The sequence below is a fragment of the Amblyomma mixtum genome, chromosome 4 (assembly GCF_055824585.1).
Source record: "Amblyomma mixtum isolate Tamu chromosome 4, ASM5582458v1, whole genome shotgun sequence".
Lineage (NCBI taxonomy): Eukaryota > Metazoa > Arthropoda > Arachnida > Ixodida > Ixodidae > Amblyomma > Amblyomma mixtum.
The window spans coordinates 78,673,546-78,696,729 of NC_143015.1; positions in this window are offsets into that span (position 1 = coordinate 78,673,546).

Below are 23,184 nucleotides of genomic sequence, written 5' to 3' on the forward strand. Positions count from 1 at the left end.
TCAGACGACGCGAAGCTCCACATCCAGTTTCCACTGCGACACTTTGCTTCGGCGCGCGGCGCCAACGGACGCACTGGCGCTCCGAAGAGCGCTGCCACACACTCGCATGTTCATGCTAAGAGTGGACCACCCTACATTTGCACGCTTCACCAGTTATTTTACCGTTAGTACAAAGTAATCAAGAAATTTATGCAAAGCCAAAAGGAGCAACAGAATTCTGTGCGCTTATGCGCTCCAGGTGCCTTCTACATGTAGCACTACAGAAAGTACCGTTTTTTAGGACAGTGCAGAGGGAAAATGTAGTGAAGGACGCGGTCGGACGCAGTTTCAACCTGTTCGTGTCACCGGCGCAACGCAGAGCAGACCGCTTGAGCGTTTGACAGCAACACTGCTGTTAGCTCGGAACGGAGCGGTTTTTCTTTTGTAATTATAACTGCAACATAGAAGCGCTCAGCAAGTTTCGTGCTCGCATTGATAAATGCCTCCTTTATATATACCAGAAAGCCGTTGCGCACACTTGCGTAGAAGCGCACCTCCAATGTCGATTTTCGGCACAACTTGCAGGGAAACATCCGCGTCGCCGCTCGCCGAAGCACGGGCCATTTTGTTCACAGTTGCTCAGTGCGTACAGTGCAACACTTTGCAGGTCAAAATCATGCGAAAATCAACACTCAGATAAGGCTGAACAGCGTGGCGAGTACTCGCTGCCTGTATTGCAGCGGCGGCCACCCAAGCCAACATGGCGGAGAAATCGGCCAGAAGCAAGACGGCACTAACGGCACTGCTGTCGAAAGATGGCCGCGCGCACCTGAAAAAGGTACAGGTGGGTGATGGGGGGTGAGGAGATGGGTGAAAGATTTTGAAGGTGCATTTTTACCGGTGAATGCACGGGAAACACACACACACACACACACACACACACACACACACACACACACACACACACACACACACACACACACACACACACACACACACACACACACACACACACACACGCGCGCGCGCGCGCGCGCGCGCACACGCACACACACACACGCACACGCACGCGTGCGCGCGCACACACACACACACACACACACACACACACACACACGCACGCACACGCACGCGCACACGCACGCACGCACACACGCACGCGCGCACACACGCGCACACACGCGCGCACGCGCAGTGTGGTTATTTTTGGGAAAGCAAGGTACACTGTTAACGCAGTAAAAAGAACAACTAAAAGAGTATGCATACTCTATCCTCTGACTCCGAGTGGGATTCGTGCCAATGGCGGCGCAACAGAAAACTCTCTTTACAGATGCTTTAGGTTACTCGGCTATCTTCTAGGCTTCTTTTTATGGATTTTGCATGGAATATTTGGAACCTCTCTGACCCTCCTCATGCCTTACTTGACCGCGTCGAGTTCAGGCGATCTAGGCACAAGGCCTCATGCCACCATGAGTCCCTTTCTCTGCCAGCACATGAGAATTCCAGACGGTGCACACATCAAGAAAGGGGAACCAGACAGGAGGTTGAACTTGTGCAGCGTATTCCTCCTGCGTTAAAGCGCACTGTTGTCTGAACAGTGACCTCGTTGAACGCGGCGGTTCTGCGTGTTCATCCATCATGCGGGACCATCAACACGAAGAGTTCGCATGGAATTCCGGAGTGTTTTATTGCAGACATAAATGTTTTAAAGAACTTCATGATGTCAATGGGGTTTTTAAGAGACTCATTAAGTATGTCCCAAAAGAACACAGCATCACGACAAAAATATTTTATTTCTCAAATTGTCTCTTGCACTGACCACGGCACAAACGTCCCTTTCGCGCGAAGGTTCGTCCTAACATGTAAGGTCCATGTCTGAAGCATGGAAAAGGTTTTTGTGGCCGATTGAAGCTACGAGCCCACTTATAACGAACCTGATGGTCACGCGGCTTCCGTTCGTTATATCTGATGTTCGTAGCAAGTGGATTGTTCGTACGACATCCAAAAATACTAAGGGTGCTAAAAGTTGGGTTTATTTCTATAAAACTGCGTTATGCGTGCCTACTTGTGCAAAGCAGAGCCTGTCGCTGCTCTTTCCTGGCTATCTAGGGCGGTCATTTAATCCTCGTCGAGACCTTGCAGCCAACTATCAAATTTAGGGACGGGTATAACTAATCATGTATGAAATGTGCATAGCAACTGGTGGCAGGGCGGCCACATAAATGATTCCTGGCAGCAGGGAGAGCTCGCAACTAGTGTTCAACGTCTCCGTCAGAGCAGGCGCTTCTGCGATTTTGTGGTCCGCAGGAACGTAGTTATCCGAGGAAACATCCGGTCGGCTATGGATCAACGAAGCGCTGCCAGAAATCTCCATGCGTCTGGTCACGTATGTTTGGAGCTTCGGCCGTTTCTGGGCTGATGCAGCGACGAAATAGCGCAGCGCTTGTGGCGCAGAATGCATCCGTTGTTCTGTCCGCTGTATGACAATGCCTGCGCATGGTAGCAGCGCAAAAGATGGAGACGACTGGGCAGGCTATGCATACCACTTGACCAGCATGGCCAGCAAGGATTTCAGAATTATCAAATCGCTGCTGTTAGTTGATCCGCGACCATGGTCATTCGCTTTCGACGATGCCCCCGCCTCACGCGCACCGCGCTTATTCCATTAGGTTGCTTTGCCGAGCCGGCGAACGCGTAGGCAATGATTGCCCTCGTATGCCATCGACGCGGGTTTTCTCGCGAGCATGTCCAGAAAAGACAGGCGAGCACTTAGTCGCCTATTCAGCATAGCTTAGTCGCCTATTAAGCATAGCTGCCAGAAAGGGGTTGCTTGTAGTTTTTAAAATAAATGCCTGAAACAAGTTGGTGGGCAAATGGTGCACGCCAGATTTACCACTCTTTATCACTCTATCAAGGGCGCAAAAAATACTATTGATGCAAAGGTTCCCTTTGATAGCGCCCCAGAAAAAGTAGCAAACATTCAATGTAGTGCAAGCATATCTCCTTCCTCGCACAATGCTGCACTTGCAAGAATGTTGCAGCTCAAGGTGGCAACAAACATGTTGCCAATTTGTTTGGTTTGGTGTGGTTAATTGGATTTTAACGTCCCAAAGCTACTCAGGCTATGAGATACGCCGTAGTGAAGTGCTGCGGAAATTTCGACCACCTGGGGTTCTTTAACGTGCACCGACATCGCACAGTACACAAGCCTCTAGAATTTCGCCTTCATCGAAATTCGTCCGCCGCGCCCGGGATTGAACCCACGTCTTTCGGGTCAGCAGCCGAGCGCCGTAACCACTGAGCCATCGCGGCGGGGCTGTTGACAATTTGTGTACGTGCAAAAACAGAGCGTTAACCCATCCAAGCGTGTGTTTTTTATGATACTATTTTTATCAGAAGAGAGGAGGCTGGCGTCATCATAATAAATCAGTGTCGTAATTTCTTACTGTACTATAGTGAGAAGCCACGATTAGCTGTGTTTTAGAAGATACTTAGCTATAGGGGTTCGGGATATATAACGTGAGTCACAAAGGCAATGGCGAATGGGTGATTTAAATAAAATATGTTTGGTAAGTTCTGGATGTTAGGAATAGCCTGTGCTCCCACGAGGCTCTCGTTGGGCGGCAAATGGGGGGTGTAGGAATTCTCGCACATTTTCTTACCATTTAGTAAAGGAGGGGGGGACTGGCAAGTCGTTTTCGGGGCGACGGAAAGGTGTCCGTCTGTATGTAGGTACCGATACATGGCAGTTTCGTTTCTCAGTTATGCGCGGAACGTAGAGGGCGCGTGCGGCGGCAATTTTGGGGCCCCGTAAGTACACTGCGTACGAGAAAGTCCCAACTGGCTCAAGCTTCAAGGGAGACCTATAACTCGCGCGATGGGGTCTCCCAAACTGCTCAAGCAGGAGGGTCTTGTAGATGCAAAATCCACCGGCTTTTCGCCTTACACCTCATAAGGTAGATTATAGCATATACATAGCCGATTTTCATTAATTTCGAGGTCATTTCATTTTTCGGCTCTTGCCGTAAATTCGTATTTGCTGCGGACAATAAGTAAAGTGGGTAAAGTGAGAACATCTGGCTTTAAAGAATTTTTTCATGCTTAAGTAACGCAGTAAACACGACAAAAGGAAGACGGGAGACGACACCAATGCCGACTAACAGCTGGTTATTTTATTCTGGGAACAGTATATAAAGGCGCAGGACTTAGGGAACAATCCAAAAAACAGAAGAATCAAGGTTAAAATTTAAAAACCATACTGCGCATGCACATCACAGTTGAGTCATGACGTCTCTTTCAACGAAATTCGAAGACTATATTCCATAGAAGACGGCACTTTTCTATCTCCTGGACCTCACACAACTGCCAAGAAAGCCTTACTCCTTATCTACCAAATTGATAGATGATGAAGCAACGCACTCATCTGCTTCCTTCTTGATCATATAGGCCTCCCCGAACTCGCTACATATTCAAACAGGGTTATTAAACACGACACTTGTCTTATCTACTGGGGGAAGCAATCGTTGCACTCGCTGCAATGCAAAGCCAAGTTGCACGACACCGCTACTTTTTTCACCCATCTGTGGTGTTCGAACAAATGCTCATTGCTTCCCCACTTAGAAAGACAAGTCTCCTGTTTAATCACCCTGATCGAATTTGTAGGGAGATAGATGGTGGAGGCCTTTATGATCAGGAAGAAAGCAGATGAGCATGTTGCTTCACCATCCACCAATTTGGTAGAGAAGGAGTCAGGCTTACTTGGAAAGTGTATGAGGTCCAGGAGATAGCGGAGTGCTGTCTACTATGGAATATAGTCTTCGTATTTCGTTGAAAAAGATGTCATGACTCGACTATGATGTGCATGCGCAGTATGGTTTTTTTAGTTTTAATCTTTGTTCTTCTGTTTTTTGGATTGTTCACTGTGTCCTGCGCCTTCATACACTTCTCCGAGAATGTAATAACCAGTTGTTATTTAGCACCTGTGTTGTCTCCAGTCTTCCTTGTGTCCTGTTTACTGCGCTGCTTAAGCATCAACTCTTACAACTAGCACAGTTTTATGTTCTCGTAAACAAATCTTTGCGTTTTTTATTTTGTATATCGATGTGCCAGAAAAAATGAAAACGCATAGCAGGGTTGACTGAAACTCATTTGCGTTCTAATTTTTTTTTGTCCTGAACCCGTTTGAACCCGTTTGAACCGGTTCGGGACGGTCCGAACCGGTTCGAACCGGAACGGAATGGCCCTCTGGAGCCGAACCCGGAACTGAACCCGAAAGGCGTGAACCCGAACCCGAACCGAACCCGAAAAAATGCCGGTTCGACACCCTGCTAAGAACCTTATCTGCACCAGCCACTAGTACGGAATCAGGGTACCCAGCCTCCCTACATCTCTGGGCTTGGACTGCAAGACTAGCAGACATTTGATGCATACAAGATGCCAATTCGTTGCAAAAAAAATACTAACTTGTCAAGTCATTGCAGTGTATGTGAATGCGTGCCGTTCTTTGACGATACAGAATTGTTATTTTTTCATACTGACAAGATTACAAGAGAAGTCGCCGAAGCATTCCATATCACTAGAAAATCAAAAGGTTGCGTTAGCAATACTTCTTTAGCTTTGTCAAAGAAAGAAATGACATTGCTGCACAAAGGGTAGCTTGAAGGCAGGTACAACACGTGTGACCATCGTGGCTTGTTGATTGTATCTCCACATTGATGTATTGACTGTGCGCACATGTCCGCGTTTTTGTATGTATATATTGAAATTTTTCCTTCCAATAAATTCAGTTGTAAGTTCAGCGCCGTGTTTGTCTACTCCTCTTCTCGTCCTGTCGTTTAGCGCTGTTTATATGTACTTTCGCCATGGAACACCAACTCGCCCAATCTTCCGATCTTCTACACTAGGTGGAAGTGGGGCCGTTTTCCGGCACTGACATTGGTCGCAAGAAACAACATACCCGCTGACAGAGTGGAAAAACCCACGCCCAACCGCCTGCGCACGCTTTCGTATGTGCGTGACACGCCGAGGTGTGCTGCAGTAGGAGCGTCAAGAAGTTGGGCAAGTACTGTGGAGCGGAGATGGGTCGGGACGACGAGGAAGAGGTGGGCGCCATCTGGGTGCATTTTGCGTCGGTACAAAGTACCGTGATGCAGCACGAACAGGCGCAGAGCAGGATCGGAAGGGTCGCTGCGGAGGCGGTCGACTATGAGGCTAAAGATCTATCACGGCGCTGCTCGTCATTGATCTTTAGAAAGTCTGATACGGACAGTACACAGTCGTCCGTGACGTGGTAGTACGGTCGGAGTTGAAGCAGCAGCAACCAGTGGAGCGGTGTTTGGCAAACAGGGTGGCGCAGACGGCAGGCCAGAATTGAGGCCCACGTTCGCAAACTCCTGGCGAACCACGGCCTTGGTCGGGGTGCCGTCTTGGTTCTTGTCGTCGGCGGGTCATAACGCGTCTGGTCCTGGTCGCCGTGTCTTATGTTCGGGGCTAGGGATGTGGCGGGGGGGAAGCGGCTGGTCAGTTCTGGTCAAGTAGAGCTTGGGCCAACCGGGCGCTGGAGTCCATGTCCCTAGCCCGACGACCAAAGCGAGCAGGAGGCGGCGGTGCTCCACGGACCAGGATGATGATGCACCCCGCTCCTCACACCAAATATTCCGGGGGGTTAGCCCAGCAGCCGACGGGACAGGCCACAGTCAGAAGGCACATCAAATCAAATCACTCCAGCGCAAACTGCCATGTCCTCGTCGTCGTCAACAGCCGAGCCTAAAACAACGTCGTCTTCGCAGCGCACTATGCACCGTAACAATATTCACGCAACCAATCAGGTGACAAAGAAATGTGCAGAATATAACCACCCCCCATATATAGCGTTCATTGATTACGAGAAAGCATTCGACTCAGTAGAAATCTCAGCAGTAATGCAGGCATTGGGGAATCAAGGTATAGAAGAGTGTTAAATGAAAATATTGGAAGATATTTATAGCGATCGCACAGCTACTATAGTTCTCCATAATGTCAACAATAAAATTCCAATAAGGAAAGGCGTGAGGCATGGAGACACGATCTCGGCTATGCTATTCACTACCTGTTTACAGGAGGTATTCCGGGGCATGAAATGGGAACAATTGGGGATAGGAGTCAATTTAGAACACCTGAGCAATTTGCGATTCGCTCATAACATTGCCTTTCTAAGTCACTCAGGACATGAACTGAAACGCATGATCAATAAATTAGACAGGCAGAGCAGAACGGTGGGGCTAAAAATCAGCATGCAGAAAACAAAAACAATATTTAATATCCTATCAAGGGAACAACAGTTCGCAATTGGTAGCCAGGTGCTGGAAGTAATAACGGAAAGTGTCTATTTAGGGCAGGTAGTGACAGCTGATCCGGATCATGAGAGGGAAATAACTAGAAGAATAGTGGGGTGGAACGCATATGGCAGGTTCTCTGTCATAAATAGCAGTTTACGAATATCCCTCACGACAAAAATATACAACAGCTGCATCTTACCGGTACTCGCCTAGAGGGCAGAGACGTGGAGGCTAACAAAGAGGGTTCAATTTAAGTTGAGTACAACGCAGCGAGCTATGGAAAGAAAAATGACAGATGTAATGTTAAGAGATCGGAAGCGGGCGGAGTGGGTGAGAGAAAAAACGCGTGTCAATGATATCCCAGTTGAAATCAACAGGAAGAAATGGGCATGGGCAGGGAATGTAATTCGAAGGCAAGATAACTGCTGGTCTTTAAGGGTAACGGAGTGGAATCCAAGAGAAGGAATGCGTAGCAGGGGGTGGCAGAAAGTTGGGTAGGAGGATGGGATTAAGAAATTTGCGGGAATAGGGTGGCCGCAACTGGCAAAGAACAGGGTTAATTGGAGAGACATGGGAGAGTCATTTGCCCTGCAGTGGGCGTAGTCAAGCTAATGATGATGATGATAATTTTTTCCCATCATGGTGAAATGGCTTTTTAACGAGGTGCATATGTGAACACGACTACATTTTTGAATTCCTATTATGGCGTCTGTTCTGGTATCTACAGGGTTTGGATAGGAAGTAGAACTGCTTATACACATTAGAGTTAACTCAATCACGCTCTTCATCAAAGATATTATTTTCCGCAAGAGCGGATCCTATCTTCGGATCTTAAATGTAACTGCATTACAACTGAAGTGCTTATGCTAATCAAAACCCGGCGCCCATCTGCCGGCGCAGAACCTTCGCGAAATGCTGAAAAAAAATAGACATATTTAAGTTGAAGGTTGGGATTCGAAGCCATTGCGAAGCGAAGGGCTAAACATCGCTCTCCGCGTCGTTTCCGCACTTGGCCATCGCCACTTTTATTCCGTTATTGCTAAATCTGGAAACGAAAACGTAACCACATAGCAAATGCGCATGTGGAAACAAAGCGTTTGACAACCAAGAATGAGAAGTTAAAACTCTAGCAACGAATTTGAGGCTTCTATTCTTGAATGCTATCTGTATCTTCATTTATTCAGCACCCACAGCGCTCGCAGGCTATACAATGGGGGGAGGGGGAGGGTACAAAGTTACAAAGCAGGCAAAATGCACGTGAGCTCTTGCCACACGGTTATGAAATACTCTTGATGCACAAAACGGTAAAACACAATGAACATCAAGAAAAGATATACTCAGAGCCACAGTCAGCACTCAACTACACATCGAAAAGAATACATCTTTCTATACAACGCTGAAACATCGCGAGGTAACTAGTTCCACTCTAGAATTGTTTTGGGGAAAAATGACGTCTTAAATAAGTTTGTACTCGAAGAAATTGCGCGCACTTTTAAATGTTGGTCGGTAAGTTCAGAGACTTAGTAAGGGCGCTAAATACGTATATCTTTTTCTAACTCTACCAGTGAAAGCTATACACCATGAAATAATATTGGTCGTAATTTTTGTCCTTTAACGTGCAGTAGCTAGTTAATAATCTAATTCTTGTCTCAGTCTTTTAGCGCTGAACTGCCAGTCGTAATTTGCAGTGACAAAGCCTGCAGCCATGTTCTGTATACACTCTAATTGTTGTTTAACTTGCATAGTTGGTGGATCCGGAACAGTGCGGGAATAATCTAGGATTTATCTTAAATTAGCCTTGTAAAGCAGATCCCGACAGGAAAATTCGTCTTTTGTGACAAAGAAAGCCGAATGCACGACCTGCCTTGGCTACAGTATATTCGATATGGCGATGGCAATTTAACTCAGAGGTAAAATACACACCTACATTCTTGTACTCCAATGCACGGCTTGAGAAACAATTATTGACAGTGTAGATTCGAATTTGACGGTTTCTTTTTTTTGTATAGCATATAAACTGTTTTGTTCAAGTTATGTTCCGTATGCCATTTTGCACAGCATGACGTTATTTTGTCAAGATCCTGTTGAATCACGTAGGTGTCTATTTCAGAAGTGATTGTCTTGTAGAGAACACAATCGTCTGCAAAAAGCCTGACATCGGATTCAATTCCATCACTGATGTCGTTAACGCGAAGCAAAAATAGTAGTGAGGCCAAAATGGTCCCTTGTATAACGCGCGCCCTGTGTGGCAAGTACGCTCTACCCACCATATTACATGAGGATTTATATTGTAAGCGTGCATATTTTGAATACTCAAATCATGAGAGTGCAGTGTCCTCCAATCTGGCCATTCCCCCCATCCCCAACTCAACCCTAGAGGACTGGGATGCGACTCTGCTCGGCTGCCACGACTTACAGGCCCAACAAGCCTTAGTCGGGCGCGCCGGGGCGGCGGCCACCGCCACTGGGGTCCCAAACTAGGGACCTCCACTTAGTGTTTGTAAGGATAGGTCCCTTTCGGGCACATCCAGACATACCCCCTGTCCCTTCTAAATAAATGTTTTCACCACCATCACCTGAAGAAGGTAATCATTTGTGTGTTTTCTTGCACTACGATACCCCGAAGCGTCCGTATCGAGTAGAGGATTTCGTCAACCATTAGAAGTCGGCGTGCTTAATGATATCAGCGGCATTGTTGCATACCAGATGAGTCATCTCTGGCTTTTGCAATTCAGCACCTAGGGGGGTTAAACAAGCTGTACTCACGACTGGAGGCCTGAGTGTGAAAGGCAGCCATTGTGCTATCATTGACCCCTGAAGAAAGAAGATCAAAGTGAAGGTACACTGGCTGTCATTGCCACTGGGTGCCACTGGGTGCCTCGTTGTCGACAAAAGGTTGTCAACAGAAGGTTAGCAGCCGAGGTGTCACGCATTTTCTAGTCAGACCGGAAAATAAACTCTTGTGCACAATGGAAATGGAACTCCCATCCTTCCTTTCCGCAGCCGAGCTTGCTATTGCCAACGCTACTTCCTGCCAGCGCATATGTAGTTCTCCTTGTCTAGGACGCTGCATAGTGACTGCAGAAATGTGTCGAATCTGACGGATGCCTCCCAAACGCCCTCCAGTGTCTGCAGCATTTAAGATTCACAGTCGATTGTATACTTAAATAACACCTTAACCACACATCAGTGACATAAGCAGCAACAACGCGCTAAAGGATTTTGAATTGCAGCACTTTAGGTCAACAAAGTGCCCCCCGGATTTTTTTTCCATGTTCAACACAGGCCGCTATAGAAGAGCTCTCCTAATTCTGGATAGTGTGCGATGCACTTAATCCTGGTATGGGCTTTCTTTTCCCACATTGTAATCCGCGGCCAAATTTCTTTGGTTGAATTATCCGTGCAGGGTCAAATGACCATGAAGTGCCGCATAAATGCAGCCCATTAGCCGGTAACAGGTCATTAGGGGTTCAATAATTTATATTAACAATGAAATGTGCAAATAACAAAAGTTCGAGTGTATTTGTGCATTAATATCGCTTCATTACGCCCTCCTGCTAAATTGAGTGCCACATGCCGCTGCCATCATTTTTGATGACTTTTTTATTCTTTCTATGTGATCAGTCTTGTAAACATGATGCTATATTTTTCGCTTCAACGCTAAGGTTCGTTGGTCATTTAGATTATTGTGGTTGAACCTCCAAAAGCGACTCAGTTTATTAGGTACCCATTAGTGAAGGGCTCCACGAATTTCGATCAGGTGGGTTTCGTTAAACTGCACTGTCATTGCACAGTACCCGGGCCTCTACCATTTCTCGTCCACCGAAATACGACCGCGGTGGCCGGGATCGAACCCGCGTCATTCGGGCCAGTAGCGGAGCGCCACAACGACTGAGAAACAGCGGCGGCTGCGCAAGCCAGTGCTTTCGCAGTTTCGGTTTCATGTTTAAAACCTGAACATTTTTTTTTGCGTGACATGTAGATTTGGCAAAGCACCATCTTTACTATAAAGAAAATTCGCGCGCGCAACTTCAGGACATGCGCTGAGAGATTTTCTCTTGACATGTAAGAATTTTTACGCTCAACAAAATTAATCGACGCTAGCATGCCAGCGCTACTTTCGATGACCTTTAGCGGTGACAACGATGCACATCTGGAATATGTTTACCAGGTTTTACAGCTGTATTCCAGCTACGTTTTTGCTGGGTAGGCTACACAACAGAAAAAAGAGCATGTAATATATCCAAAATCCTGCACAGCGTATACCTATTTTTAAAATCTCCATTCAGGGTAATTTTTTTTTATTTTCTTCACAATACTGTGGTTTACATCTCCGTTTATAGCCGGAGATAGTGCGCAAAACATGCGAGTATTTTTCACTCATTCTGCATGAAATAAGTCGAGCCAAAGTTATGGAGCCGCAAGCATGTCCAAAACTATTTGGCCCTCGAGATCGGAAAATATCCAACGGCAATGCACACGCAAGCGTGAGTCATTCACCTCGAGGCAATGCCACAAACTAATATTTAATAGCTACATGGCATCAGGTTTGGCACAATTGTCGAAACAAATATGAAAATTGTATTTTCTCAATTTGCGTCTTTAATAGTTTTATCCAATTCATCACATTACGCCAGTATATTTCCACATGAAATTCAACTTCAAGAGGTATGATCAGATAGGTTTCAGTCCATGTGCCGAACTGAAGTTCGGCTTTCGTATATACATCCCTGTAGAGTGGGAAATTCCCGCCTAAAAAGGAAAATTTTAAAGCTGGCCTTGTATTTCATGCACTAAAATAAGGGCTAAAAGCTAGCGGAGGGAGTGCTCAGTTATTACCATGATGATGTCAGAAAAAAATGGCATCTTGTGATTATGGTACGCATCAAAGCAGCGAATAATGTGGGCTTTCCAATCAGTTACGTCCGACCCCCTTCTACTCTTCTGGCACTTCCTTACGGCAGTGGGTATCAGCCAAATGCTTTATTTAGTCCAGCTATAACATTTGAAAGAACCTCCGGCGCATGACTTCGACGCCGCTCGAGCGATGCATATCCAGGCACAGTTTGATGGTATGAAGTTTGACGCAGAGAGGAGAGATAGCTGCTGCTTGATCTACCCTACCAACAACGTTCAGGAGTCAGGCTGTTTCACCGAAGATTTTACGCAATTGTTAAAAACGGGCTTTTTGAGTTAGATTATCACTTTTTTGGCATAGCATTGTCAGCAGAGTAGTGAACCAGTAAACAGCTAAGACTTGCTAACAGTATGGTTAACTAGTATTGGTAAGGTAACTTTTTAACTATAGATTTTAGGCTCCCTAATCATTGAGAGGTATGTGGTCAGCGATAAGCTATATGCGTGTCAGTTTTTAGAATTTTGAAAACACGGCACCCTGAGCGCCGTTTCTCAAATAATTCTCACTACGACATGCACAAAGTAAATGCCCTTTCGAGAACCTTCCAGGCAATTCACCTCTCCAGTACGCATAGCTGGCCAAAATAGAAAAAAAATACGGCTGTTGATGCTGTTGTGGTTAGCAGCTTGCTTGCAAAATAATTTGATAACAGTTCGTGTTGAGTCCTCGTCGATTTTCATCGCCGGGTTGCGCTTCGTAATATGCTTTCAGGTCTCAGAGGGTGAAGAAGAGTGCTGGCAGAATTCATGGGTAATGATAATACTGCCTGCGCTCTTACGCGTTCAAATAAAGAAAGCGACATGAAGTAAAAATAATTGCAGGCCAGTACCACATTTGAAATCTTGGACAAGTATTGCGTTAGGGCAGGATGTATAATACGCATTAAACATGGCTGGACAGATTTGCAGTAATATGGGCAGTGTTCTGTAGTGCGTTTCTGTTGAATGCGGCGCTCGGAACTTAATACATGCGACCCCATAGACTAAAACATCACGACGTACGTGCACACCAAACTGCTTATTCTAAAGCTCATCTTCGCCTCAGCTTTTGCAACAGTTGTTTTTGTTCTGACTGTATCTTTTCGCAAACCGATCTGTCAGTATCCGTGGTGCGTTTTCTTTTCTCCGTTCTTTTCACAGCGCATGAGTTTACCCTTGGTGGACAGAAATATACAGGCGTCTTTGAAATACGAAGAAATATGAGCAGAGAAAATTATTCCCTTCGACCTATCACCTGTGCAATTGCGAATCATTCATTTTAGTGGTGCATTTTGTCCCTGTATTTCATCTCCCTTGGTGCTGACCTGGCCAGCAGGAACAGCAGTGCTAGTCATGTTACTATGAAACCTAACGGCATCAAAAACAGCTTGACGTTCGCGTCCGTCAAACCTTCTTCCCCTCACTCAATGAAGAGCGGTGTGTGCCCCGGAAATAGCAGGCACCTCTTCCATTTGAAGTGTTACAGCTCTTTAGGGGTTCGGAGGGCTGGCGCTGGGAAGCGGTGTGGAGCAAAGATGCTGGCCGCAGGAGCACGCGCTTTCCTTGAGAGGGAGACTTGATAATACAGGTACCGGACGGAGAGCTTCGAGGTGAGAGAGTCGACCAAGGAATACATCAGGATAAACTAATATGCGTGCCGTCTAGTTAAAGCACACCAACACCTAGGAGAAGTTTTGTCTTTGAATTCCACATGTACGGTAATAAATTGTGGATTGTGTAATTAATTTTCGCAGCGCCTCGACTGAGTCAGAACTGCAGAACATAAAATAAAAGAAGGTCGTGGTCACCTTTGATCTCGAAGCGATATATAATGTCCATGCAGAGCAGATAGTTGATTTTCCTACCCTTTGGTCTCAGGGGTGGAAAATATTTCTATTCTCGCGCAGATAACTGCAGTAAATTGTATCTGACGCTGACATTCCTTCAAACGACTCAAGGTGCCATCTGGACACGTGGGAGGCCACGTCTGATTACCTGACGTGTCATTCTGCTAGTGGAACCAGGGCGGGAAGCTTTGAAAAAAAAAATATTTTTTTTTTCCACAATGAACACAGCCCGCTATTGAAGAGCTGACCGATGTCTGGGTGGTGTGCGATACACTTAATCCTGGAGTGGGCTTTGTTTTCCCGCATTTTCATCTGGAGCCACACTTCTTTGCTGAAAATCATCGTGCAGGGTCAAATGACAAAGAAGTGCCGCACAAATGCAGCCCATTAGCCGTTCGTGGAGGCATCGCGTCGATGGCTTCGGAAGAGGGGGCCTAGTCAAGAAGACGAGGAAGTGTGTGTGTGGAAGTGTTCTGGAAGCGCACGTCCTGGGCAACGCCGCTGTTGACCCTCGGCCGTTTATTACAAACGTGACAATGTCATGTGCGCATTTATTACGCCCTCGTTTTATTCTTGTGGTTTTTTTATTCCCAGTATGGCAAGCAACTCCTCAATTTCCTCTGGAGTCAAACTCGCTCCTCCTGCCACCAAGACAAGGACCTCTGAAAAGGAAAAAAAAATATTGAAGGAAGACGTAAGAAACACATTTAGACCGTTCCGCGCTGTTAGGCGAGGCCAAAAATTACCTGGATGATTAGAGCTTCGGCTCTTACTCTAAGAACTGCGTGGAACGCAAGAACACTCAGGCCTATTATGGAAGTGGATATTTCAGTACGAAAGATAAATTCTAGCGGAAACGGAGATGTAAAGAGGCCTTCTATGAGAAATGAATATTGTTAAAACTCGAGTCTTTAGCCGTGCCCTTTTAGTATCAAAGCTAATCCTGAACATCTTATGCGGAAGAAGAATTTTTTTGATGCTGACCGTAGAGAATATATGTAGGTTCGTAGGTTAGCTTTTCAATTTTTGTAGTATTCCTTCCAGAAATCACTTTATCAATAATCTATTTGGCATGTTTTTTGTTAGATCTTTCTGGTTTTAAAAGTACTGAGGGCGGCACACATTTGCTTGAATATTGCTGGGAGTAGTAGTGGTGAGACGTAGTAGGTGTCGCTTGTTTCCATCGAATTATGCTTGAATTTTAATTTTTAAAAATCTGTTTTCCTGAACCTGCGTGTTATTTCATAATGAAACGTTCAAATCATATTGCAGAAAGTTTGCTACGAAAATCTGCAATAAAATATCTATATTAGATACAATATACAATTCCTATTCAATTACAAAATGTTTATTGGCAAAGTCGTTAGCAAGCTCCTCATTAGAGTGATGCAGCACCATGTCCTCCGGCGAGCACCTTTGCTCAACTGTAAGTGCACTTGGCTCCACTTGTATGCTAGCGGGCCTTAGTTGAAACCATATCAATTGCATCCTCATGTAACTTGAATGCTAGAAATCTAGCATATGGGGAGCATTTTGACGAGCATGAACCTTTGACGGGAGAGGGTTTCCATACGATTACCAGCTGGGGTTCCTACAAGACGGTCAACTTGGCTAGTTGGTAAATAATCATGGTGACACACAGCGCTCTCTCTCTCGTGTTCCTATTTTTTGCGCTGTGTCACCATGGGGTTCCTACTACCGACAGTGCCAGTTTCTAGGTAGCTTTACGAAAAGAAGGGCAATTTGTAGGCAAAAATTTCGTGAAAGCGTAAAACAGGAGGCGAAGACTTGGCCTTAGGCAATATGCACAGGAGAAAGCGCTGGGAAGTATTGCCAAGAATAGAGGAACCGAATGGCATGAAATCCCGACAAGGCTAATTACTGAGCTATCGAGCTCTGCTCAAAGGGTGATAGCTTTCAAGCAAGTCCTTTAGAGTAAGCAGGTAGCGGAACATAGATTGAGGAGTGTACTACGTTGTGTACACATATGAGAAACATGCAAAGCTAAGATTGAAACGGACACAAGAACTACACAACACAAGAACTACACAGCGAAATGTCATTAGAGGAGAGTCTAAGAAAAATTATTGAAAAGAGGAGTGCAGCCAAAGCCTTCACGTATCCGTACGGTATAACCTGGACACGCGGCAAAGGAAAAAGACCAAAATGTTCACACAAGGTAGAGGAAAGTAAGGAAAGTAAGTAGAGGAAAGTAAGTTGTAACGAAAACGAAAAACTCGGGCTGCGTAATCGTGGCCTCTGACTGGAAAAAAAAAGTTGAAACAGAGAATCACAAAGAGCAAAAATGCACGAAATACGGAATTCAAAGCTGCATGAGAAGTCCAAATAGGAACCGGCAGTCATCATCCTCATCGGCACCAGCCGCTGCAGCCTGACTACGCCTACTCGAGGCGAAAGGCCTCTACCCTGTCTCTCCAATTCACCCTGTCTTTTGCCAGCTGCGGCCGCCATAGCTTCACAAACATCTTAATCTCGTCCACCCACCTAATTTTCTGCCACCCCCTGCTACGCTTGCCCTCTCTTGGAATCCATTCCGTTACCCTAAATGACCAGCGGTTACCTTGCCTTTTTTTACGTGCCCTGCGCAAGCGCGTTGCTTCCTTTTGATTGCAGCTACATTGTTATTAACCCGCGTTTGTTCCGTCGTGCACTCTGCCCACTTCCGGTCACTTAACGTCATACTTACAATTCTTCTTTCCATAACTCACTGCGTTGTGCTTAATTTAAACAAAACCCATTTAGTTTTCCTCCGCTGTTCTGCCCCATAGGTGGATGACAATAAGTTTGAGCTGTTGTTTATTATACTGTGAATATATACATCTGGGTATCAAGAGGACTATAGCGACCTTCTCAGTGGCTCTGAGTATAAGGAACAATACAGTCAAATTTCACTCCTCAGCAGTGGACACAATCAAGAGAACACTGCATTACCATTGTCGTAAACGCAGAGTGGAACAGACAAATGAAATACAAAACTAATTATTATCATATAGATCAAAACTACTTTGATTGAAAAATGGAAATTAAACAACAGGAAAAATAAGGAAAACAACAAGTAATTAAAAAGCCCAGATATTCGTTCTGGAACATTAACGCACTGATAAGGCAAATAATTTCTATTTTGTCTTATATATCTTCTTCTTTATCCTTACAATTTATATTTTCATATAATGCTCTCTCAGCATTATAATGGGACTTAGAAACGTAAAAAATGTTTTTAAATTGTCCACCTGCTATTCCCTTTTATATTGTTTGGTTGAAACAATGCTGTTGTCGTTGGAGAAAGTTAGTACATACCGAAAATCACCAGTACCAGCAACAGAATTCCACCAACTGGAGACATTATCGTAGGCTAGGAATGGCGCTAGGAAATCCATAAAAAGACAAAATTAGTGTGTGCGAAAACCCTACGTACGCAAGTCACTTTAAAGCCGGCACGTTGAAGCACCTTGGGTCCTTACCGAAAAACGTAGCGTTCTTTTCGCTTTAAATGAATGGCACAGTAATGAAGGTTGTTGCGTGGACACCAGGAAAACAGTGTCTACGACAGCATTTCATTTGAAAACTCGGCCGGTAAAGGTGACATCTGTATTTCAAAGTTCGGTGTTCATAAATTGTGAAAGCACCTTTCCCGGCAGGAGTTGCCTTTTGGCTCTCTAAAGCTGGCAGCCTAACGATGCAAACCCACTTCTAGATTTTAACGCAGTTACTTTATATTATCGTTACATTGACTAAAACATTACTTAATAAACAGATTCACAACAGCGCTACGGAACGAGGACAGAAGGAACACGAAAAACACGTCCTCGTTCCGTAGCGCTGTTGTGAATCTGTTTATTAAGCATGAACCAACTAGCCCACACCAGAATCCTCTTGACTAAAACAATGGCCAAAATTGTGCTCCACCGCACCTGTGTTCCAAATGAACGCACATTGCGTCATTGCAAACAAAGCATTGACCCCAAACCACTTGCGGGTTGCAGAGTTATGTATTCTAGCCTGGCCGCAAGCTTCCTTAAAGCACAATCTTGTTTTGGACTGGTGGTTAGCACAAGAGCTAATGTCCTTTATACCCTATTGCTCAATATGCATCCGCAAATCGACGGTTGCCTAGGACATTGATTCAGAAACGGCATTACTGATCTTACCATTTTCACAGATTTATTCGCCACTTCTCAATAACCTGAAGTATTGAAACCCCTAGCAGCCACTAGTGGTTTTGGATTCTGAAGGAGGCAAATGCTCCCGTAAAACAATATTCAAGCCAAGAAATAAATTTTGTCGCCCGTTCGGAACGCGGCCTGGATTCAAGATATAGACGAGAATTTTAATTATTCAGCTTACGCCGTGCACCATTAGACCTAAGCTAAACTGCCCTTTCAAGTACCCAATTAAACTGCCTTGTCCAAATTGTTCTCTCTTAAGCTTTACGCCGTGTGCGCATTGGTGAACATGATTGACGAAAATTAAACTACGGGTTTGCATCTAGGACGTATCATAGCTAGACGCTAGAAACCTCATAGGTGTAAATGCTTCGGAGGAAAAAATCTACATTGCGAACAAAAGATTACACAGCTTTAAAGTTTAAAAATTTCTTCTGCGACTGCTGGTTTCTTACCTTCGTTCGGGTGTTGCAAATAAAAACCAAGTTGCCGCCGCAGCAAGAGTACAGAGCGTGAAAACTCGCCGTGTATTGCCGTGCCCTAACGCCGTTCGGCCGGATTTTTATAGGAACTCTTTGTGCGGTTGATACTGACGGCACAGATGTAGCATGGCGTAGCTCAACAATAATGGAGGGTAATGAACTGGTAAACATAGACACAGCAGTTGCCATCCGGCCATTCTGCCTGTAGTAGAACTTAGATGTGCACCTGAAAGATGTGATTGCAAAAAAATACGCGCGATAAGCTTAGAACAACAAAAGTTTGCAAGGAACAAGAGATAGCTATAAACAGAGAGCCATTGGAAGGGTCAAATAGGGCACTGTCTTAGTCACATGATCCCAGAAATTTATATAATGTACAGATTACTCATTGTGCGGCAAATATCTCTAATAGGCGAGGATAAGGCGCGGATGCACTCGCTGGCTACCCGCCCTCCCACTACTGAGCCCTAATAAATACTGATATCATTAGGCTGGTTCGCCAGTGTGCCGTGTGGATCAAAGAAAATTTATTTTTTTTAATTAGAAAATATCAAGCCACTAACTTCAAGCTATCAATGCGCAGAAAAGTTACAAAGAACTTCGCGCAAAGATGCAGAATGTTACATGTAGTGAGTAAATATACAGAAGTCACAGGCAAAAACAGTGAAGATCAACGTTGAACGAAATAATTGTTAAGGTATATTTTCAGGGCAAGAAAAATTGAAGCAATCGAAGTTCACGGAGATGCTCTATAGAAGCGTTGTGAAGGACTGTCAGAGGAGGGTCGGATTAGCGGAAGGCGCCCGAGAAGCTGAATTTCTCCACATTGCACTGCCGCCATTAGACGAAGCCCGCCTCTCCATGCCCTTCGTCGAGATAGCGTGGTGCGGTCCTGAAGGCCAGCAGCCTCCGTTTCAAATCTCCGAGGAACCAGTTGGAACTCTTGCGAATGTCTTGCTGGGTCAACCGTATTTTACGGGATTTAGGAAGACGCTTGTGACACATGGCCTGATATGCTACTCCTCAGTACCTTTCTACTGTACAGTCGTGGGTAAAAAAGATTAGCACACGAGACGGAACATCGGAGCGCCGGAATGACAACGCGTGGCGCTGCGGGCGATGAAGAGGCTGATAACGAGAGTGCCGGGCCGTTCCCATTCTACAGTATTAGGGGGGTTAAGTGGATTGCCACGGCCCAGCAAAATTTATTTTTCTTTCGCACCCTCTCTCTCTTTTTTAATACAGTCTTGCTCCCGGAGGCGACTGGTGAAGAATAGGATAGTCGTTTGTTTTTTGCTTGTTTGGCAGTTATTTTGGCGAGCAGCCTCAGCCGCGCTGCGGAAGGATGACTATGAAAGAGGAGGGAACAATTGCCTGAAATAGGATAGTTTACTGGATGTTGCCTAAGCGATAGACCAAGCGAAGAAAAACGGTGATATCGTTCACCATGTTCGCGATGGGCGATAACAGGTGTTATAAAATAGACCCACGCCCAACAGATCTCGCCAGAAGGAAAAAAGACATGCCGCGCGTCAGCTTCTCTACAAGAGCGGAAATCCTGGCATTAGTCCAGGAAGGCAGGTCCCGAAGAAGCATTGCTGCCGAGGTAGGGTGCGCAGTAGGGACCGTAACCCGCATTGTGCGTGCCTTCCTAGAAGAAGAGAGGATTTGCGACGCGGAGCGTAGCGGACGTCTGAGAGCCCTAACTGAGGAGCAAGATCGGCTGATCATTGCCGCCGCCTTCTGCAGCCCTCATATTACCGCTGCCGAGATACAGCAGGAACTGGGCCTCCAGGGAGTCTCTTTGTGGACGATCAGGAAACGCCTTCGGTCAGCCGGACTGCATAGTCGCGTCGCTTGTCGGAGGCCACTTCTGACGGCAGATCACAAACGACTCCGTCTCGAATTTGCCACAAGCCACCTCACTTGGACTGCAGAAGATTGGAGGGCAGTCATATTCTCAGATGAATCGACTTTCTCCACGAAGTGGGACCAGCAGCGGCGCGTCTGGAGACCGGTTGGCGCGCGGTAGGTGCACGACAATCCTTTCTTATCTGTAGTAACTCGAGGGCGAGAAACTGATCTGGCCAGTGGGTATGATTATGCAACTTTTCAAGTGAAATGCATTGTATTCTGCAGTTATTTTTATACGGTTTGATTCCTAACAGTTCATCTGGGTGGACTTAGGTTCTGCATTCTAATCTTCAACACTTAGAGTTATGAATGAGTATGCATAAGTTAATAGAAATTGCAACCTTTACTCGATTCTAACTAAAAAGTTTTGGGTAATACCTGCTCAGCTTTTTTCAGACAAATTGCACAATCTTATTTACTTTTTGCAGGTATGACCCACAGTTCGCGCAGGCCGTCGCATCCAGCGGACGTCGCTCCATTAACGTGTGGGGTTGCATTACGCACCAAGGGCTCGGGCCACTGATCAGGGTCGAGGGAACGCTGTCTGCTGCTTCCTATGAAGTCATTATCCAAAATGACCTTCTCCCTTTTGTTTTGGATGGCCCGTTTCCTGATGGGTGCTTCCTCTTTCAGCACGACAGGAGTCCTATCCACACATGCAGGTATAACCACGTTTTAACTGAGGTTATGTCACGCCGAGATAGCGTTTGCAAAACAGACTGCATTTTCATCAGAAGTGTGAACTAAAACTGAGTAGAGTGAAGAGCGAAATGAGGCTGCGCTGATAAGCGGGTCTAACGGTATCGTTCCGCTTGCTTTATGCAGTGTTCTCTTGCGCATTTTTCACTTTCCTTACTTTCATGCACACACGAAACGAATGCTTGCTGCATCGTGTAATTGTTCTCCTTCTTTCTCTCAGGCGGGTGCGGCAACTGCTGGAACAGCTCTGCATCCAGGAGCTGCCATGGCCTCCCAAGGGAGCAGATTTTAATATAATCGAAAATATATGGGGGTTAATGAAAAAAAGCCTAGCTAAAAGGCAGCTGCACGAGTCATCGCCAGATATTCTTTGGGCGGCGGTTCAAGAGGAATGGAGCAGGCTCCAGGCTCTTCCTGACCTTGCAAGCAGCCTGTTTGACTCCTTACCTAAGCGCCTTCAAAGCGTTGTGAGGGTCGGTGGGGCCTATGCACGCCACTAGTGCAATGACGGGTTTGCTTTCACATACCGACAGCGAGCTGGCTGTCCTCCTTACTTCTTTTCATGAATTGATGGGATAGTGCTCCTGTTAATAAAATTACTACACTTTCCCAACAAAGTGACGTGTGAATTAGTTGCATTGAAAAAATAAACTCTGTCTGTTTGACAAACCTCTGTAATACTGGCTAAAACAGCGCTTTCATCCATTGTTCCCTCGAGTTCCCTTTGAAAAACCATCACGGATATAAAAAAACCGCAATAAAAAGGAAGCCATCTCTGCTCATGATAACCGAGCCAAAATAAATGCGGCATGCGCAGTCACGTCGGGTCGGCCCTTCAACGCTCGGGCGGTGCACGCTTGATAAAGCTTACTTCCTGCCGTCCCCCCCTATGCTGCAAAAATGGAAACGGCCCGATATGCAGGTCTACGAACCGCAGCGCCGTGTGGTGAGATATACCAATTCTGATCCCCAGTGATCTGTGCTAATATTTTTTGCACACGACTGTACAGATGTGGGCGCCTTCACTGCGTCCAAAGCGAGTGTAATTTTAGACCCGCTGCTTGAAGGTGAAATGATAGGGCGAATAACAGCAAAGAGTCGACAGTCACGACGTTTCCTATCTACCTAATTCCAAGCGTAGTGCCCCGTTGCGGGCCGCACTGGTTTCCTTCTAAGCTGTGTTGTGATGTTCCTGGAGCATTGGCACGAAATCTACCCAATGAATTGGGGAGAACTAAAATTTTTCCGCAATTCAGGGCAGTTGGAACGCTGGATGTGCATTACAAAGAACGCAGTCTCGCTGGGAAGCAAACTTGCTCGTCTTAAAACATTTAAAAAGAGCCACGCGCATTCCCGGAAGGAAAGCCAAACTGAGGTGTAGAAATGCTTCATAGGCCCAGCTCCAAATTTACAGGCTTTTAGACCCGTTATCTATGGCGCAATGCTAGCGCTCATCTGCCGGCGCATAATCTTCGCGAAATGCTGAAAAAAAAAGACATATACTTATCGTGAAAGTCGGGATTCGAAGTCGTGGCGACGTGAAGGGCTAAAAGCAGTGAATGCTAAACTAGCCATAGTTAAAAACCAGATGTATTCGATACGAGACAAAGAGAGCAATGTCATTAGCAATATGGAAAAGATAGTTGAAGTTGCCGAAGAGGTTTACAAAACTTTATGCAGTAGCGATTGCAATCAGAATGTTACTGAGAAAGGCAGTAGAGCACAGCAATGGGACATCCGGCCAGTAAAAAAGGCGGAAGTAAAGAAAGCCTTAGAAGCAATGCCGAAGGAGAAAGCAGCTGGTGAGGATCAGAGAAGAGAAGATTTGTTGAAAGATGGAGGAGAGATTGTGCTCGATAAACTAGCC